Genomic DNA, 20,821 nt, shown 5'->3' on the forward strand with positions numbered 1-20,821 from the left:
ACCTTTCTTTGATTCTGCACATTAAACTTCACCTTGTGTTTCATTTTGAACAATATAAAATCTTGAGGTAAATCACAACGAGAACTCTAAATTTCAATTAACGTCGTAATAGCTTGGCTTACCAGGCAGCAAGGCCTGCACATCCTTTTAAGTTGCTAAATCTCAGCAAGCTATTTATAAACTTTCAACAGGTTCTATATTTTTAGGAGAACCAAAAATCAGAACTTTACTTTGAGGCTTTTCACTGCCTCAACTGTCCCAGCTTTGCCAAGACCCTTTCAGACTCCAAGTTTAGTTCACCTTAGACACAAACACAGGGCAGAGGCTGCACCCCTGTTCTTTTCCAGCCGCAGCTCTCATCTTATGCCAGCTCACGTTCTCCTGCCATCACTATCTGTGGCACCTTTTATAGCAAGGTCAGTCACTTCACTCTCTCCATCCCCCTTTCCCCTCATGACCTAGTACTGCTATGTCAATGGACTTCACTTGTTTGCTCATTGCTTCTGCAGCTTATACCCCTGCTTGTGGGCTGCAAAAGACAGGTCACATGTCAACATAGTGCTAGCAGATACACCTAGCTCATAGCACGTTGAGACGAGACTGTGGTTTAAGAAGCAGTTCAGGTGCATTTGGAAAACTTAAAGGAGAGGGGGAAAAAAAAAAAAGTCCGCTGTTTTTTCTTCTAGAGACTATCCAAAGCTTAAGTACCTTTGCTACAGGGAGTAGCTCCAAGGTTAAAGCCCTGATATTCCATTACACTGAACTTGGGCTCCTCTGAGTTTTGAAGCAGTACAATTCTAACTCCAACTATACATTAATGTATATTTCTGCAACTGGTACTCCCTCGTTGTCCTTCCCCAATCCAACCTTAGCCACACCAGCTTTGTGCCAAAGATAACGCAATGCTTTGTTCTCAAAGCTTTGCCTTGTTTCTGTTACCAATTGATCCGTTAGCACAACTCAGCTAGTTCTCTGACCAAACCAGTGCTGCTGTGGTGGCAAGACCTCGAGGAGCCTTCTTCCTCATTCCGCTCCTCAGTGAGGCAAATCTGTTTGCCACAGTGGCTGATAAAAATGTCAATAAAGCATTAATCCTCACTGAGGAAGGGCTGAGAAGTTTTTATCCTTGCGTGGGTGGCCTTTAAATACTTTGAAGTGAAGACAGCTTTCTGTGAGCGTAGTACATGTTGTACCTAAATACCCCTTCTACCTCGGAGCTTGCTTCTTCCTGCTTTAGCAAGAACTGCAGCAATGAACGGTGTAACTATAAGGAACTACAAGGCCTTCTCAAAGCTGAGCCTGGTATGTAATTTTAGCACGAGCAATTGCCTACAAGGGAACCATCCTCTGAAAGCACAAATAGTGTGCCAAGTTCTTCTCATTTATTTGTACTCAGAAAATAAACAACTCTGCTTCAATTTTCTCTGTATCAGTCTATCCACCTACACAGTGAAAGAAATTATATTACAAAAGATAATTTATATGAATTAGACTGCAGCAGCTAAAACTGTAGGTAGGTATATGCAAATCTTTCTCTTCAGACTAAGTGAGTTACGTTTAGACATATATACATATATTACAGGGTTTTATTTTAAAATTATGTAGAACAAGATGGACTAGGTTACCAAGCATACATAACATCATATTTAAAACACACAGAAAGGTTATTTTAAAAACCATAGAATGCTTCAGAAATGCCATGGTTTTCTTATATACTTACATAGCAGGAAAAAAGTTTCACATTTTTTGGCATACGTTCATTATCTAAACGTAGAATGCCATAAAAGACTAGAAATAACCACCTAAAAATAATATCCCTGAATTTGAGCCACGATGATTCTTTCTAGAAGTACGCAAAATATATTTTAACATAAGCTCTCATTTACTTTGATTCTTCTCCTAGAAATATAAAATTAAGTCACTAGGTATAAACATATTCCAGTTCTTTATATAAACTAGAAGAATTCAGTAACTGACACAGAAATGCCTATTGTTAAGCTACTGCTTTTTACCTGAGAGAGTCACAGCTGGCAGTTTGGCTGGACTTTGACACCCGGAAGTGAAGGTAACATCTTTACGTTTATAACGTAGACCATGGAAATGGATTATGCTGAAACTGGAATAGCTGTTACTTTTTCTTTATTTTCCAATCATATTATAGTTAGAGACATAAAAGGTGTGTTAGGGATATCAAATTCTCCAAAGCCTATAAAAAATTCCTCAATAAAGTGCAGTGTACTTGGAGTATTTATCACATCTGAAAAATTCCCAAGATGATAGTTTTTACATGAAGCTTAAGAAATACTGGCAATATAAGAGACTTAGAGAAGATTAAAAAGCTAGTTAAGCTGCAGAGAGAGAGATCTAAAGTCTGCTAAGACGATGAGATGGTAACCTTTAACATTGAAGGTGATTATCACTTTCACTGTCTTACAGGTCTTTCAGTTTTCTACTGAAAACATAGAGAAATAATTATTTCCTTGAAGCATATTCAATGCAGTAATTTCACACTCAACTGGAACAGGCTTGGTCTTCCTCCCTCCTCACGCAGACAAATTAAGCGTGCAGTACCTACAGACCACGGTTTGATGGACGGCTGAATTCAAGATGAGCACTTTCATGACCAACAGATCAAATAATTATTTTAGTTCCAGTCATGTCGATCCTATGTACCCTAAACTCATGTCCTCATCTCCAGCTGTTTCCATGACATTCCTATCCCAATGTTCTCAGTTCCTTCTCTACATTTCTACAGCACATCCACATTCCTGAATTGCCCCATGACACTCCCGTGGTACCCACAGGCCCCAACACACAGTCTCCATCTCATACCATCACAGCCCTTGCTAGGACCCTCCTCAGTCTGAGACCCACCCCATAGTCCCCCTCCCAAACCCCGCCCTACTGTCACCTGCTTCTCATGTCTGCTACCTACTTTTTTTTGGCTTGCTCTGGATACATATTGTGACTGTTTCAGGGGTGTGCTTGTGTCCATGAACTAGCTAGTAACTGGCCCAGGGCTGCTCCCCGCACCACGTGGGCAGCTGGTGTTCTCCTGTGTTTGGTACTGGTGCTAAACAAGATCAGATTCCAGGGTCAAAATGTTTCGAGCTAATTGCACTCACAATGTCTGCATGAGTTGAACTCAAGTATAAGCCAGTCCTCTCTGAGTTTCCGTGTCTGATGAGCAGTTGGTTGTCTCCATATAACAGCCAGAGTACCAGGTGACAGGTAAGCTTTACGGATAATCAAGGTGCTAGCACTACATGTATATCTGAATCCCGAGTTAATGCAATAGCAAAAGTGTTGCTACAAGGGTCTCTCTTCTCTATCCAGCTGTTGATTTTGAGAAAACAAGTAGGAACTGAATATTTGAGACATCTTTCTCTACATAAAATTGGATTTAAATTGGCTCAAACATCCAAAAATCGCTGAAGAGATTGATTCTCTCTTCACATACTTGAATACTCCATGATTACTGCCTATGGAAACAAGACTAAAAACCAGTAATATTTCTAATTTACTTCAACAGAGTTTGTGCATCACCAATGACCTTGACCAGGTCACTTCTATCTAAATTATTTAATCATGGATTCAGGAACTACATTTTATCGCATACAGAAATATTGGTCCAAGAATTCAGACTGTTTTCCTTATGGAAGTTGAAAGTCCCAATGTTGGGGTACTAACCAGTTACAGTAATGATCTGTGTTATGCTATTATTAGAAAAAGTGCTACAAATTCCTTTGCTGCCATTTTCTGAGTGGCTGTATTTCAGAAATGCTATCTGTGTACATAGCATTTGCAGTGTTCTCAGGAGTCTTGGGATTCTACCAAAATTTCTATAACCTAAAAGAGTTATTCTGCCTTTCAGGCCCTTATCTACAAATATATTTTTATAGCTATACAAATTTACAAATATAATTTCAGCAATACATTTCCACCACGGAGTCCAAACTATAACTGTAGTCTAACTAATTAAAGACCCTTTGCTTTTGATCATGGAAAGATACAATCATAGAAACTAGATCAACAAAGGAACTATCCATGCATAAAACAAGTTTCAATATTTCTACTAATGCAAGTGACTGAACATCTTAATGAGGAGCTTACATTCACCAGAGGTCTGTACTCTGTGTTCACTTGACTTTGGCATTACATTCTTCTGAATACTCCTGTATGAATAGTGGCTGAACTCCTCTGACACTTGAGAAACTTGTCCGTAAAAATCATTTCTTGATAATGTGGCAGTGCAATTTAATTGTCTAAGTCAGTTTCTTCCTTTCTCTGTCAAGTTAGAGGAGGTTACAATTCTATATATGCACTTATATGTAGTTTTATCAGAAAACAAGCCAATAAAACATTCATTATTAAAGAAATCATTTTTATTTCCTTATTTTGTTGTACACTCCAGGTTTATACTGCATGTTTCATTTTGAAAACTTGGTTATGCCTAATCCGTGTGGAGCTTTAGGGCTAGTAATAGGGTTGCATCAACGACAGTACATGACTGCTGATGTCGTTCTTAAGACCGTATGGTAACCTAGGGTGGCCTCAGCACAGTGACCGTTTTTCCTGTATGTTACCTAGAGCTAAGAGACTTCACTGGGGCTAAGTTGGACTCACAGAGTGGAATAGCTTGGCAGCAGGTGGATAGGCCAGCAGCCACTTCCAAGCAGCATGATTAAGATTTCCTGGCAACATAAGCAATAACTGGCAAAAGAGACAGAAGGGGCCATCTATCTGCACATGCCAATACTGGGTGATAAAGTTTGCTGCTTTGGCAATAGGCCAAACAGGAATTAAAATTTTCTAAAAAAATGTTAATGTCTATGTTCCAAGTAAAAAAATTACCATGTTCATGCTCAGTAGCCTTTCTTCTAGAAAAAAAAATAAAAAGTTATATTACTACCACATCATTCTCGTTAGTTCCTTTCATTTATTTTTTAAAAATTGTTACAATTGCTGATATTCTTGGGAAGCATTAACTGCACAGGACTGCATGCTTTTACGCACTCATGCTCTGTCCAGTAAATTCCATTTGAACCTGTCTTTTATCAACAGTAATGTTTATATTTAGGCTCCTATATGGCCTCCAGACGTCATGGTGTTACTCCAAGTGCAACAAATAGTTACCAGGAAAATAACTGAAAGGAAGGCACAAAACCTAAATCTAGATATACAGAGTACGGGTAAAGAAAGTATTTTATTACATGTAGCCCTCTGGAATAAAGCCAGCATGCCCTGTCTGAAAGATCAATTTTTATCAGAGAAACCCTCAAAACTTCTTCTATTTGATCCAAACATCATTTTTCCAATTTTGCATATTACTTCACCCAGTAAGTGAAACTGATGGAGACTACTTACAGGAGAAAGTACTGAACAGTGGGCAAAATGATGACAGAGCAGGTCCAAGGACAAAAAGAAGAATATACTCATATGTTTGATCTTGCTTTGCCTCTGGAATTGACAAACTCCAATAACATTCTGCTACTGTGGCGTAATTTCTCACATTTTTACACAACTTTATAAACAAACATAGAGAAACACTGCTGAGATGAAATTTTTCATTTTAAAATCTTGTGTATATTAAATCACCTGTAGCTCTACTTTATGTAGCTCTGTCTAAAAATAATCTGTAGTATCCAACTGGAAGATTTTATTCAGTATTTCAAGTGCCACTATTATCCCTTTCAGCCACAATGAGTCAATAAGGGGTGTTGATGGACATCCATTAATTCCATGTTTGCAAATCTTCACTTCCAGAATCCACTCAGATTAGGGATCCTGTCAAATCTGGGTTTCCTTAGTTATGTTCATTAAAAAACTATACTGAAAAACTAATAAAATATATTCTGATTTATTTACTAGGCAAATCATTGCCTAATTCTCTAAGTAATTATTTATTGTCCAAACAATTAGTTGTCATGACTTCAGACTAAAAGCTGTCCAGAACTGATTTTTGATTGGAATTTCATGTGACCTTATAAAAATACTAATAATTATATTTTACAGACTTTCAGGGGGAAAAAAAAGAAAAAGAAAAAAAAACATGTTAATGAACACTTCTTATGATGTATGAGGGTAGTATTTTGGTTAGTTCTATTTCTAGTTGATTATTTTCTGTGTTGTGGTGATGTAGAATTGTTAGTTTTCACATTTATGCCACTTGCACTTTTAACTTTAGATGACTGTGCCAGTGCATTCAGGGTTCCTTTTTTAGTGGCTGGCAATGTGGCAAGGGGAAGAAGAGGAACATAAGAGAAATTCTGATCTTGTTTTAAGGGGGAATTGTTGTTTTGGCATTTTTTTATTCAACATAAACCAAATATTTGGAATGATATTATACTGGCAATGCTTTCACTCAATTTGCTGAGGATAGAGACCTTGACATCTGCAACTTTAGTAGCAGAAATGAATACAATTACTGCAGAGCTTCAGTTACACAGAGAAGAAAACAAAACAGAGTACGACATATTATTCCATCCAAGAGAAATCTTTGCACTGCCATTCTTCCAAACCTACTTCTGGAATTTTAGTAAATTCATAGGAGTTGCACTTCGGATTTGTTTGCTTTTTCTCTTGTGATTCTGTGTCCTTTTCTATCTTTCTAGTCCAGTTTATGAAGACTGTATATATCAGCCAAAAAAAAAACACAAACAAACCAAAAAAACACAAAACCCAGAAAAAAACACATTCACTTTAACATAACATTAAGAAGTGCAAGTGAATGAATTCTGCTGAAGAATATGCATAGCCTTAAGATATATCTAGTCATTCACTTAAAGGAAATTTTACTTTTCTGAATACCATCAAATAGCTGATATTTATGGCCATACCAGAACTATTGAAGTTACTGATTACTTTCGATCTGTGAAAGATCAATGTTTCTTCTTAAACTGGCTGAAATTAGAAAACTTTTCCAGCTTTGAATACTCTGAATATAATAATCCTGATGTGAAGAAAGGAACAAGAATTCTCAGACATCTGAGGGTAACAATGCTCAGGGACAGAGTACTCGAGAGGTCTTCTCACGATGTATGCATCAGATTAGCATTTAGTGCTTTGCAACCCCAGCAGGTCATTGCTACTGATACCCTCTTTAGTCATTCTGGACCAGCTCCAGAAAGATCTGAACAAATGAGTCTTGGGTCTTGGAATGCCCTTCAACAGTAAAATCAAAATGTGGCTAAGGATATCAGTTATGCCACATTAAGAACCTAACAAATATATTAAACTAATCAATATATATAAATAGTGAAGAAGGGCTGTCATTCCAAAACTGTCCACCTCTAAAGAAACCCAAAGCCTCAGATACTTGATTTTGTGTTTTTTATGTAACCTGTGTTCAGAGATGGCAGATGAATCTTCAGCACCTTTCAAAGTCAAAGGGAAAGGCTGTAGTTCATTATACATTTAGTGACATTAACAACTTATCAACCCTTGCCTCAGGCCACTGGTTGCAGTTAATTCATAAGCCTCTCCATTGTGCCAGTATAGCTGCTTGCAGCAAAACGGCTTGGAAACTGATCCAGGTGAAAACCTATCCTATTTTTCTCTGGTTATCCTACTTTTTAGCTGGATTAGTTCCCTGATTTTGTTCACTGTGCAACTAAGCAAACAGCTATGTGGGGACAATGATGGGACACACAGGAGGTCAGGAGTGAGTGGGTGGCAGCAGGATGGGGATCTGCTTAGGGTTGCTCTGGCAGCACTGAAACCAGATGTCTAATCAGGAACTAAAGACCCTCATCATGGAGCCCTTCTTTTATTTTAAGTTTTCCTTCAGGAAAAGAAAGAAAAATCAGAAAACAAGCCTAATTTGTCATTCCAATAATAGCTCATAAAGGAAAGTAAATTTCTTTTTCTGGCTGGTGTTAATAATATTTACATTGGAAAGGTCTAGGGCAATCTCCTTGAAAATACATTTGTTTTCTGCACCATCCACAACCCATTAGTTAGATAAAATAAAAATCTCATAGCTCAGAGTTTTTTGGGTACTTGCTCAATTTAAAGCTTTGATTTCACTCAAACTCTTTGTACGTAATTCAGCAAACTAACCATGAAAAATATACCAAAACTAGAGAGAAAAGGGTTAACTATGAATAATTCAAATCCTATTCTAATTGCTTTCTTATTATTATTTCTAGTTTTAAGAAGACTATTTAGCTAACAGTACAAATCCCTCTAATAATGGTGTTCCGGTGTAGTATTTTTGAGAAATCTCTTTGCCTGTTCTTCCTCTTTGCTTCCTCAACATGACCCACTTCTCTTTCATCCACACATAAGCACCCACTTAGTTAATTGTGTGTGATCACTAAACACAGAAACATGAAGACATGAGCATCCTCAGCTAGCCATGTGCACAGAAACAAAATCTCTACCCTTCAAGGACAGAGTAAATTCTGCTAAGCATTTTAAAGCCAAGGCAGGTCATTGAAGTTATTATTAGCTCTAACTAGCACTCCCACAAGCTGTTGAATTCTTTACCTGCAGCCAAAGGGCATTCAATATGGTGCAGAATTTGCAAAGGTCTTTGAAAGAATCAGAGAAATAGCTCCTCTTTAGAAACACGGGTCTATTACATGTGAATAAACTTTTGGTAAAATGATATCTGATCTGTGTACCAAGTGATCTACAGAAGCAGAGATACGATAAAACTATTCCAAAATAAAAGAACTCTACAAATGTCTAAACAGAATCTTAATGGGAAAAGGAAGATGTGTGGCCTTACTAATTATAGTTGTGCTATATTTTATACTTACTAAGTATATGCTAGAAGCAGGTTACAGACAAATAATTCATACCTCCATCTCAGTTACAATACTGTTCTTTCAAGTTAGTGATTTATGTAGCAAATTGAAGACAAGTCTGTATAAAAACTGAGTTCTTTCCTCTTGTGACCAGTCCCCACTCCCCCTGAGAATTGCAGAGATCTGAACTGAATCACAGGGCTCCAAAGAAAATGCTGATCCTAATTGTGAAATCAGTTGAGAACTGATAAAAGCTCAGTAAGCCATCACTTCTGTATGTTAGGCACATTTCTAACAAAGTACTATAACAGGGAAGCCTGGCAATTGCGCTCATTAGTGAGAAGCACTGCTACTTTAAAGACAGAACACTAGAAGGATTTATTTGAAAGAGGGGAGAAAGAAAATGGGTTAAAATCAGCCATTTTGGGTCTACAAGATAATCCACAGTATGATCTACAGTCTAGAGATAAATTTTCTACAAAGAATAAGCAAAATTCTAACAGGAAAAGCAACATATAATGAAAAATTAGACTATAATATTTTTTTTCTCACCTAATATATTCCTACTTAATATGTAGGAACCTGGCACAGAAAGGATTAATCTCCAAAACAAATACATCACTATTCTCTAGAGCAAGAAGGAAGTCTGAAAAGATACAGACAAGACCTATCTCTAATTACTGTTACTTGCAAAAGTAAAAAGCAGAGAGCAAAAAACAGACCAAATGCTGCCATATTTGCAAAAGAGCCAAGGCCACAACTCCACCACAAGCTTCACTTGCCATTGTGCTTTCATGTTCATTTTCATACCGCCAATGTCAAATCAGACAGCTGGGAACAAGGACCCGAAGATATGCAGCAATCACTCCTGCACGACGCAGCACACCAGGCTTTGGGGCTGCAGTGGTCAGTCAGCCCCTTTCGACTTTATGCCATCCTTAACGTGCCACCCCAAAATTTTAAAGAACAGTAACATAACTCCAAAGCACCTGTAATATTAATGGCCAGAGTTTTAGAGTGATCAGTATTATTATCTCTGCTTCAAGAGACACCAAAACAAAACAAAACAAAAAACACTAAATCAAGCTTTAGCTACTGTCAGGCAGTAAGTACTCGGTGCCAGGAGTGGAATCCATACCTTTAACCTCACAGGTCCATTCTTGAAGCCCCTACTTGCCATTTTCTTTGTTACTCTACAGACAGCTATGTATTTCCTCTAAAACTAATATACAGATAACTTCAAATACTGGCCTTATCCCCCAGTAACATTACCATTAGGAAGATGAATCAAGGCCAGTGTTGATGTAGGATACTACTTTTTGAATAGAAACTGCCAGAAACTGAAGCATGTGAGTAGCCGCCAAAGAAATCTCACTAATTTTCACTAATCTCACTGCCATTTTCACTAATGTGAGACGTGCATTTGTACTGTTTTCATTAGCTAGATACTTGATTTTCTGACACCAGGGCAAAGCTATACGGTATAGTTTTGGGAACGTGCTCAAATGAGTTTCTTCCTTCAGTATTATGCCACCAGCTGAAGGGTGAAATAATTGCCAGCAAGTGCATTGAGTGTTGCTAAACTAATTAGTATAATGGGAATCATGGAACTAATTCCCCAGACATCTAACTAAAATCTTGGCTTTTAAACACCATGATAGAAATTATCATCAAATGCATCAGGAGCCCTTTCCTTCCTTGATGCAATAAGACAAACTCGTCTACAGGAACAAGCATTGCTGACCCAGAATCAACTCTCAGAAAGGAAAAAAAAATATAGAGAGATAACTGATAGTAATGATCCTAACACAACTGGCTCATTGAAGTCATTACAAAGTTAAGTGAAGGCTGCCAAGCACTGATGGTGTAATAGGACCCTGGGATGCCGGGGCTCTGCGTTTAGCGAGTCATTTTACCAGATAAATAGAAGCTAGACACATTCAGAGAATGAGGATGGTGTTGTAGGAGACAAAGATGGTTTCAAATTGAGCAAAATTTGAGCACTGAATACAAATACAGATATTATTTCAGAAATCTCTAAATCTCCCTCTTTTTTTTTTGTTTTGTTTGTTAATGCCACTATTCTGTACTGAGAGGTCATGGTTCTGGTATCTCAGGACTAGAAAGCATGTGTCCTATTGTGTTCACTGGACAACTTTAAAATGAAAACAATCAAATATATAATGCATATTTACAAGCAAAAAAAAGCTCAGCTAAATTGAATATGAGAATTGGTGTTTCACTCACAATTTCACTTATTAATGGTTATTTACCTTATCTCTAAATCATTTTCAATAAAGTAAGACAGCCATATTATAAGCTTGCCCTCAATACAACTTCCATGCTGTTCACACATCCTGCATGTTCAGCAGGTCACAGTAAGCCACTTCATTAACACTTCTTGGAAGCATCAGGAGATTACTTTTTGCTTATTAAAAATTTGCAAGATTTTTTAAATCAAATAAAGAGGCGTAGAAAACAGGCACTCACACAGCATTCAAAACTTTACGTTGAAACTGGGTTTAACAAAAAGCCCCTTATTTTATAGATTGTTAGTGAATAAGGCTTACCTTGTGAATTATGAGGAATATAACAATGGGTCTTGGAGAAGAAATTGAAATGGTACAAAAAAACCACGCACATAATCATTGTATTTGAAGATTCTTATAATTCACAAGCAACTTTATAAGGTCTCATAATTAAAGTGAATGGTTAACAGTCAGGCCTCCACATTTTTTAAACTATGCTATATCAAATCTATATGATAATGTTCCTTTTTAAGATTATATTTACAATGTGTAAACAAATTTTATATTCTGGTGGCTGACACACTTAAAACAAGTGGCAAGAAATTAGATACAATGCATTATTATATTTTTACTTTTAGTACTGTGAGACTGTATGAAATTTTGTTGACGAAATATCATTGTCAGAAAAACATTTTGTTCTAGTAACAACATAAATGTGCAAATTTTCTCTCTTTTTTTCCCCCTCTTCATGATGTGCCTAGAAAAATATTTATACAGAATCCTTTCCACCTCCTGGAAGGTACATCTTTGCTTGGGAAAGTTTCCCATTACCTTAGAAACACAACTGTCTCAAACCTGAGTTGTTTCACACCGAATCAGCCTCGTACCTCCCTTTGCCAGCTCCTCCTTGTTCCCACAACCTCCCTCTGCCAGGCACAGCCCGACTGCAGCTCGCGTTGCAAACCCCCCGCCCTGAACTCACCCCCACTGAAGAACATGCACTTGTCTTTCTAGGCAGGCTAGGCTTGACACTGCTGATGACAAATGGGAAGACAAAAGCTACACATTAATGTAGGGTGGATGAAACCACTTGATTCCTGCTGGCAGACAGCCCTCTGCCTGCTTTCCACATGACATGCTTCCTAACATAATTCCCTTTCATTGCGGGGCTCTGGAGAATACCTGGAACCGTAGGAAGAGCGAGACCAAGTCTTGACAGCCAGGATTTAGGCTCATTTAAAATATCTTTGAAACAGGGCCATATCCCTAAAAATCCATCTTTGATTTATTTTTTAATGAGTTCAATTCTTCCTAAACCTATTTATAAATTGGAACTCCTTCACATTATGCATGCTGAATATCTTGCTAGCTACATTTTATTTTTAGAAGACTCCTTTGCCTGACAATTTTGCAGATTCTACTCAACCAGTCTCTGATAAATTCAAATTAAAAACATGATAATTAAATACAGAGAAGTATTTCATCCTGTCATAATCTTTGGCTGTCTGGAACATCAGAAGCTGTTATAAAGAAACTGATTTGTTGCCATAGCAATAAGGAGAAAGATACCTAGAAGTTTGTCTGCGTTAATTAATCTGTTGTAAGATAGTTTTTAGTGGAAAGCTCAACCCAGCAGGCAAATTTTCAGCATTCTGCATAAAATTTGGTATTTGAAGAGATGTTTATTCTCTCACTCCAGCTCTACCATCGGTTCAGATTGCAGTTCTCTTGTTTCTGTGGCCCATTCCCTATTTTCTCCAATGCAGAGAAAATCCAGAGGTGACTGGCCTCAGGTAACAGATTCTGTGACACATGTCAAAGAGTTGGTAGGATTTACAGCTAAAGTAAATCACAAACAGAAAAATACAACAGAGGGTTCTCCTAATGAAGCCCTTATTTTGTTGAGCAATACTTTATCTGAGATGCCATAAGTAACTTGAAGCTTTCCTGTGTCTCCAGACTTGAAAGCTCCATATTTCTTTCCCTACAAGACAGCCTGCCTTCATTTTTAGGAAATATATTCAGTCTGCAGTCTTGCTGAAAGGTAACTTTGCTTTCAAGTTGGCAAACAGACCAGCTACCGTGTCCTCTCTGAATACAGCTTTTATCAGGCAGGTCTAGCTCCCACTTTCAGTACCACACGCACAACCACTACAGCACTTTGTTAAATGGACGATGTTTGGTGAACATGCCTTGGGCATGTCTGGGCCAAAACCAACACAGCAGTAACAGGATTTAAACTTATAAGGGAAATTACACATATTCCAAGACTACATTGGCTTTTAATTTATGCCTCCGGACAATGTTATCTTTCGGAGTGGCACAGAGCAGAAAAAAGCACAACTCTACAAAGCCAAAAGCCCTGTAGGCGTGGGAGGGCCCCGAGGGCCCAGGACTGCTGCTGTAATGGATGCCAGTTGTCCTGGTTTCCCACATCAATACTGTGTCTTTGCACCAGCACCACACTTACGACACGTGGAACCGTGCTGGATTGTCCAAGCACGTTCCCTGCATTCTGGCCAAACGTTTTGCTTGCTGAAACGTTCACACCTTGCAGAGCCAAGGACAAGATTACGAAAACTCACTCAATTGTAATCTGTTGCCTAGGAGATCTCAGATACTTCAGTGCCAGAGAACAACTTTCTACCCTAGGCTGAAATGCTACAGTAAACTTACCTGTTTTACTGCCAAACTACATTCAACAGAACATAACGGTTATTTGACTGGAGGAATCAAGGAACTGAATTAGAAGCTATTTTGAAGTGTGGCTGCTGCTCACTGTATCTTTCTGTCCCGCACCTAGCCCTAGGCTCTACCCGTCTGGGATGATTTTGTGCTGCAGACACACTACTTGGTATGGTTCCTGTCCAGAGGAATATATGGGCCAAACAGAACTGACTATAGCAAGGTTATTACTTAGATTTTATGTTTTATTTATTAGGCATTGGAGAGAGAGAATGAGGAATCTCTGAAGATTTTTTATCCTTTTCCCACTTTTCATTCATTCCAGCCCCAGCACAGACTGTCCTGGGAACTGTTCTTAATCACAGTAGATAGCAGTAGCCCTTTAAAGGTCTAGGAACGAACCATGGACTATGCTGTTTCCACCTGGACTTCAGGATGGCAGAAACTCACATAGTTTGACAGACACCAACTGAAAATTTCTAGCCTACTAAAAGACTAACTTCTTTCACCTTTGTGCCAGGGACAAAAGAGATAGGTGAATGTGAACTAGAATTTTGTTTTCTAATTGCATGCTTTTATTCTCCACTTCTCATGCAATAAAAGAGGCTATTTTAATTCCGTCTAGAATTGGGAGGAAAATATTTAAGTAGCATTGTTCCTCTTCCATGAATATTTCAGGTATACATTTCAGACAAATAACTTTTCAGTATCTGAAATGCATCAGGAAATGCTGAGCTGGGAGAACTATATTAGGGACATAGAAATTCTTCAGCACACATGAAGCAAACTTATGAATCAGTTCCACTGGCGGCTGTCCTGCGGATGACAAAAGAATCTAACAGATAAAAAGCTACCAAAATGAAACTGGAATGTTGAGAACTTTGGACAATTTTGTTACTTCATTTCCACTTGATTCTAGCTAGAACTGCAAACATGCTGAAGCACCATGAGAAATGCAGCCCTTGTGATACCTCTTGCCTGATTTCTGGGAAGCTTCCAGTGCATTCCAAAGTTCACAGCCTGATGTACTGGGACATGCACACAAAAACGTGATGTGAAATTTCCAGATCAGTTCAGTGTGGCAGACTAGCAAAGTTCAGCTGGCAAAGGTGGGTGAACATCTCCTAGGATGGTTTTACAAAAAACGATTGTGAAGGAAGTATGCTTAATACAAAATGAACATTCATTTTAAGGAATGATTCTAACTACATTTCAGCAAACTTTTCCCAAAGGATGGCTACAGACACAGAGCATCAACTCAGGACTGCACAGCACTACTGAGGAAACATTTGTTGAAAAGCTAGAATAACTGCTGTATAAATTTAGAATTCAGAACACTGTAATTACATAACAGCATAATTGCATTTAATTACCTGAAAGCTTAGGAAAGAACTTCTGCAGAATAAAGGAAACTCTTCCTTCAGTTAATGGAAGGTTTTGCTAATAGGTTTGTTAGGTCTAGGTAGAAGAGAAGGTATTTTCTGTTTTAAAAACATCATGCTGTCTAAGTGAATCCATGGAGAGAATTCCGGGAGTTATTAAACTCACTGCAGAGGGGTAATAGATAGACCTAATTCAAAAGGAACCGAGTAGAGAGTGACTTTTCCTGCTTGCAATGCCAGTTGTTTAGTTTAGGCAGTCTCCCATAAATCTGAACAAAATCCATGACGCTGCTGCAAAACGCAATGTAAGAGGACAAATTGCTTCACTTTCTTTTCCCACAATTGACCCGCCCCCTGCCCCCCGGAAAAGGTTTGATATATCTCCAGCTGGTGGCTACAGGAGCCTGAGAAGCAAGCAATACCCACCAGTGCCCAGCACATGTGTATGCGGAATATCTATTATCAGGTACACACTTTTTCAAAAACAACAACAAAACAAAGAAATAAAAAAATCCACCAAGAAAAATAACAGAATTTATTGTGCAACGACTTTGCTTACCTCCTATTTTCTTGTAAAATATACATTTCTTAAATTTGTCAAGTCAAATCAGCTCATTGCCTTTTATTAATCTGAACTTCTTGCTGGGAAGTAGCAGCTCTTGTTCCCAAATGTTATCATCAACAGTGAGAGTTACTACCTAGGTGTCCAGCTAGATAATTGTATGTCCCTAATGTTTAAGTCAGGCTTACCTTCCTTATTTTCTTCACATACTTATTCCATCAAAATCAATATACTTATTAGTACACACAACACTCAACTTCTGCTAAAGTTTATTATAGCTGAAGCTATCAGAATACTCTATTATGACAAAGTTCAATTTTTTAAATTTCCAAAAACCAGAGGCATGACATGCCACTAGAGAATTCTGCCTTGTAAAAGCCACCACTAAGGAGGATGCACAGTTAAAACTGGACTGGACAGGCAAACTGGTGCTTAGTGAAAGGGAACGCAGCAGCAGCCTTCCAAAGTTAGATTTCATTTCTGCTATGATCTATGGCTGAATCCACCTGTTCACTTAATACAAAGTGACTGACTAACCAAGATTTCCCCCTAGCTTCCTCCAAATCTATTGCCCAATAGTTTCAGTCTAGTAAGAACTATTTCAGTGATGAACCAGTTTTAAACATATCCTTTTTTTCCTTAGACTCTGCATGGAGAAAAATAAATTGTTCTACTGCCTGGTCACACAGTATAACAATTATTGCTAAAAATATTTTTCAATTTTTTTAAAGGATTCTACCAATCTTGATGAACATTTTCTCTAGCAATACTGAAACTCCTGAAATAAAATCTGATGCTCGCTTTTTAAGAAAACAAAACAGCATGCACAACTCCCGGACTGAAAACCATCCTTCTTTTTTTTCTTCTGTTATTAGAGAATAGAAAGAAAATGGTTAACACAATTGAGATGCATAGTGGGTACTGCAGAAGGAAGAAAATCCAGCAGCACACAGAAGTGTCCAACATGCTGAGCTAGGGAATGTGAACGCTTAGACCTTTGTTTCTCTGCTAATACACCATTAACTCTCACACTGTACAAGATATCAGTGTGAATGCACTTTATACATATCCCTCTTCCCATAACGATATAAAGATCACTAGAACAGTGAAGGACTGTTAGGGAATATTTCTGCTACCATCATTCCCTGTCAGTAAAGGGCAGAATACAGTGTTTGATGATTTCTTTAGCTAATAATTATATGGCAGACAAAATGTCCAAATGTCCATACTGTTTTTGTTAAATTTAGGAACTTTTGATAAACCCAAGCCAACTGGCACACTACTAGAATAGAAAGGTTTTCCCTACTTACTTTTCTGTGGTTTTCCACAGTGGTCTCCAAGGAGAACCTGAGAAGAACTGGATGGTGAATAGGTCTCAGTAGGTGTCCCCCTGCCAAAGTACTGTGGGATTCTTTCAGTAGCATTGACTAGTCTGCCACCAGCTGTAAGGAAATTTGGGTTCCATTAGTATGCTGAAGATGTTCAGCTTATTTTCTATTTTTTACCAGATCAGAAATGCCATTTTCAGCCAAAAGGCAGACAGGAATGAGAACAAACTTGGCTGAAGCTGGTTCTGCAGTGGACAGAAGCCATGCTGGCAGTGCAGCCTCTCTGCTTCATCTGGGAACTGATATCAGCATCTTTTGGCTGTTTCAATGTCAAGGTGCAGCTGACATTGAAACATTGACATCATTCCAGCCTGAAAAGCAGTCCCCAACCAGAGATCACTTCTCTTATCATGCACAACTATAATGACCAAGACAGGAGAGGCGACTTTAAAAATTTTATTCTTTTTTTTTTTTTTTTTTTTTAATAGATGGGGACATGCAGGGAGACTGGAGTCTCTAGAACTTGCTTCAGTGACAGGATGTTTCCTACATGCAGCAGCATGCACAGCATCTTTTTGGATAAAACATATGGTACTGGTCTAATGTTTGGTTGCTTTGGTATAGGAGAGGGAAGAGTTCAATTGCATATCTGAGGATGTGGATTTGCTGAGTCCATATAAAACAACACAACACAATAGGAGGCTACAGCATTTTATAAAGTAAATATTAAACACAATGGTGTTTGTTTTTTCAAATAACGAGTAAACTGATATGAATGTTTACTGGATACGATCATAGCTCTGAAGAGATGGACCAAAGGGAAAAGGAAATTATGCAGTGAATTGAACAGAGAAAACAAGATGTTTTGTTCAGTGTGCATTATATCATCACCTTCTGTGGCCTATCTACATAAACTACAGTATATTATAGCTTGCTTTTTTTTTTTTTTTTTAATGTAAGACTTCAGCTCTGAGGATTCTAGGTTGAACTCGGGTATAATGGTGAATAACAAAGCGGGTAAATTCACTTGCTTTGTGTTCCAGGCATGACAGTCAGAAGCAAATAATTCTGTTTATCTGTGTAACCTTTTGACTATGCTACCAAGTTGGTCACTAGAGATGAATCACATGATGGTTTACAGAGACGAAAGAGCACATTGGGATCATTATAGAGCTTTCTGTAGTTTAACAACGGGGAACAATTCAAAATTACTTCTGGCCACAGAAATTTTATAAGTTTATAATGTTGCTTGCTGAGAATATGATAAAATACATAGATCCTGTCTATTTATACTTATTTTACATATCTATACTACAGTGAAAAGACTATATTGTCCACAGTAGGACCGAGTGAGCATTATACACAAGCCAATTTATCTGATCTACATTTCAAAATCCTAAGGAATTAAGAAATTCAATAAAGTGGTCTTCAGGAAGTTACCGAATCATTGCATGCACGTGTCTCAGGCTGTGAACAAACATCCTTTTTCACGTCAAGGGTAACTGCCTGCAGCATTCCCCCAGCTATTCATCATTTCCTGAAAGCTACCATTTTATGTAACTCATGCAATAGATCACTTCATGTAAGCATGCCCACGTTTGTTTCAAACAAAATAAATTAGGTTAGTTTAAACAGTTAGAAAAGGTGATCTGAGGTAGTCCAGCTTATTTTGTTTGCAACAACTAGGCAGTGGTCCAACATTCAAGCACTGGCAACAGAACAGTAAGGGTGGTGGTAATCTCTGTCTGGTGGGAGGTGATAAAAAGCTGGAGGTGGTAACCTCTTTGCTGGCACAGATAGATGCAGCCAAGGGTGCGTGTCCACTGTCATAATATGCTCCTTTATAATGGGTGTTAAAGTACTGGTTTTCCAGAGCAGAGTTATATACTCTGAAGCACATTCAGGTTCTTAAATACAAAGAAAACTCTGTATCCAAGTAGCTTTGTTTATACAGTTACAGGAGTTACAGGAAAAAAAAAAAAGTTTTTAACTGCAAAGGGAAAATAAATATAGTAAAAGCAAAGAGCCATTCTGGAAGGAAGGACTTTAAAGGAAGAACTTTTAACTACAGTTTTATACAAGCTTTCTCCTATTTCGAGTCTTTAATTCTTTACACGTGGATAGCAGTCCCACTTTCTTTGCCCTACAAAATATGACAGATTCTAGATAAAATGTGCCAAACCAAATCAGGAACATGAGTTAGTGCCATATGTACCACCTATGTGGAAGATGGGAAAGAAACTTTTGACAAACTAGAGTAGTTAAGAGGACAATGCAAAATTGAAATCCTAGGCAGAAATTCTACTCTGCAAGGAGAGATAATCTCCGTATTTGCACATTCAGGGTTCCTTCTCTCCAGATCCTGTTACTTCCTCACTTTCCCAGAGAACTAAATGAAATTCTGATCTGCAACTGCATCTCCCTGTTGCTGTACCCTGTGGAGTACCCCTGCCTCTGCCCAGAGTACTGCAGAATCAAGCCCATGGCTCAGCCTCCCTTCTTACTGCATGTCCTAATGCAGCTACTTGGGCATGAGCATCCGAAGAGCAGCCATTAGGATTTTACTCATACAGCCATTCTCATGGCCGATTGCGAGACAATTTTGATTGCACATCTTCTGATGCCTTTGTCACATCTATACTCTTCACAGAAAGGTTGGAAAGATGTCATTCTAACATTGTTCTAGTCCTTTCTGTATGCTTGCCACATTTACCAAGGGCAGCTGTTCACCAAGCAGCAAAAATGGCTATCTGGCTGTTGAGCTGAGACACTGATCACTCTTCTGGGCTTGTGAATGTAAGAGAGAGCAATTTCTGGATCCATAAACCATTCCTTTCTCCCACGTTGCATTCATAAGACATTTGGGCTCTGCTGTGTCCCCTCTCAAGCATTAAAGAGGGATGTGTTTCCAGATGTCTCACTAGATTCTCCCAGCCACTTCTATAAAGTTTCACATTGTTGCCCAAATAAGATTGGTCTGTAACTATTTGGAGAATTTTAAGTTCTGAGCCTACATACTTTGTGCTAGTTAACTGAATACAGAGATTATAAAAGCAGCTTTCCAGACACTTTCAAAGATACTTTTTCTTATGCTAATAGAAAAATAAGGGAAGATTTGAGCTGGCTACATTGATATTTTCCACAGAATAATCTTGAGTAAACTGAAATGTAAATTTTTCTGTAATCATTGCTGCTGGGAGACTTAAATGCTTTGTGCTAGTCTTCAGGAAACCTCTTTCAATCTTCTGTCATACCTCTGTTTTGAGTTTCATATGTGGAGTTTCAGGGAGTACTTGCCTGATCAGTTGTGTGATCCCATTTCTTTCTCACCCCTTATGATGACTTAGTACTCATCTGATTTCAGCACAAATTATTTTAGCTTCCTAAGTCAACGGCAAGCTAATCCAGAGGAAAGAAAAGTGAATTTTCACATGTTGGCTGAGTGAACTGAATGAGTGCACGAGGCATAGCTGCACTGCTAAGGAACAGGGCAGTGGGACCTCCGAGCTCTCCTCCATGGATGTACAATTCCCAGGACCCCTTGGCAGCAGCGGGCTCCCTGTCACCAATACTGTACGTGTCTCAGTGAAGTCGTAAGGAGCTATTTCCCTACAGAGTACGACTGCACCTCCTGGCACCTAGGCAGAACACTGTCCCTGCCCAGCAAATCTCAACAGGGATCCTCACCAGCTGAAAAATGTTAATGCAACCACCACCTAGTATCTCTACAAGTAGTAATTTCTAATTCTGAACGTCTCCACTCTCAGTGATATATGCCTTCTCACGTATTTTTTTTTTTTTGGTACAATGTCTTGCATCTTTTTTTTTTTTTAAATTAGCTCCAATCTTTCAGCTGAATACA

General features: G+C 38.3%; 1 protein-coding gene and 1 long non-coding RNA gene across 4 annotated transcripts in view; one reads left to right on the forward strand and one right to left on the reverse strand.

The window, feature by feature from the left end:
- LOC308201182 overlaps nt 1–20,821 on the reverse strand; it is a 133,856-nt gene that overhangs the window by 86,095 nt on the left and 26,940 nt on the right. The window lies entirely within an intron of this gene.
- LIPC (lipase C, hepatic type) overlaps nt 1–20,821 on the forward strand; it is a 72,011-nt gene that overhangs the window by 23,108 nt on the left and 28,082 nt on the right.

The sequence above is a fragment of the Anser brachyrhynchus genome, assembly GCF_964034855.1.
Source record: "Anser brachyrhynchus genome assembly, chromosome: 11".
NCBI classification, from domain to species: domain Eukaryota; kingdom Metazoa; phylum Chordata; class Aves; order Anseriformes; family Anatidae; genus Anser; species Anser brachyrhynchus.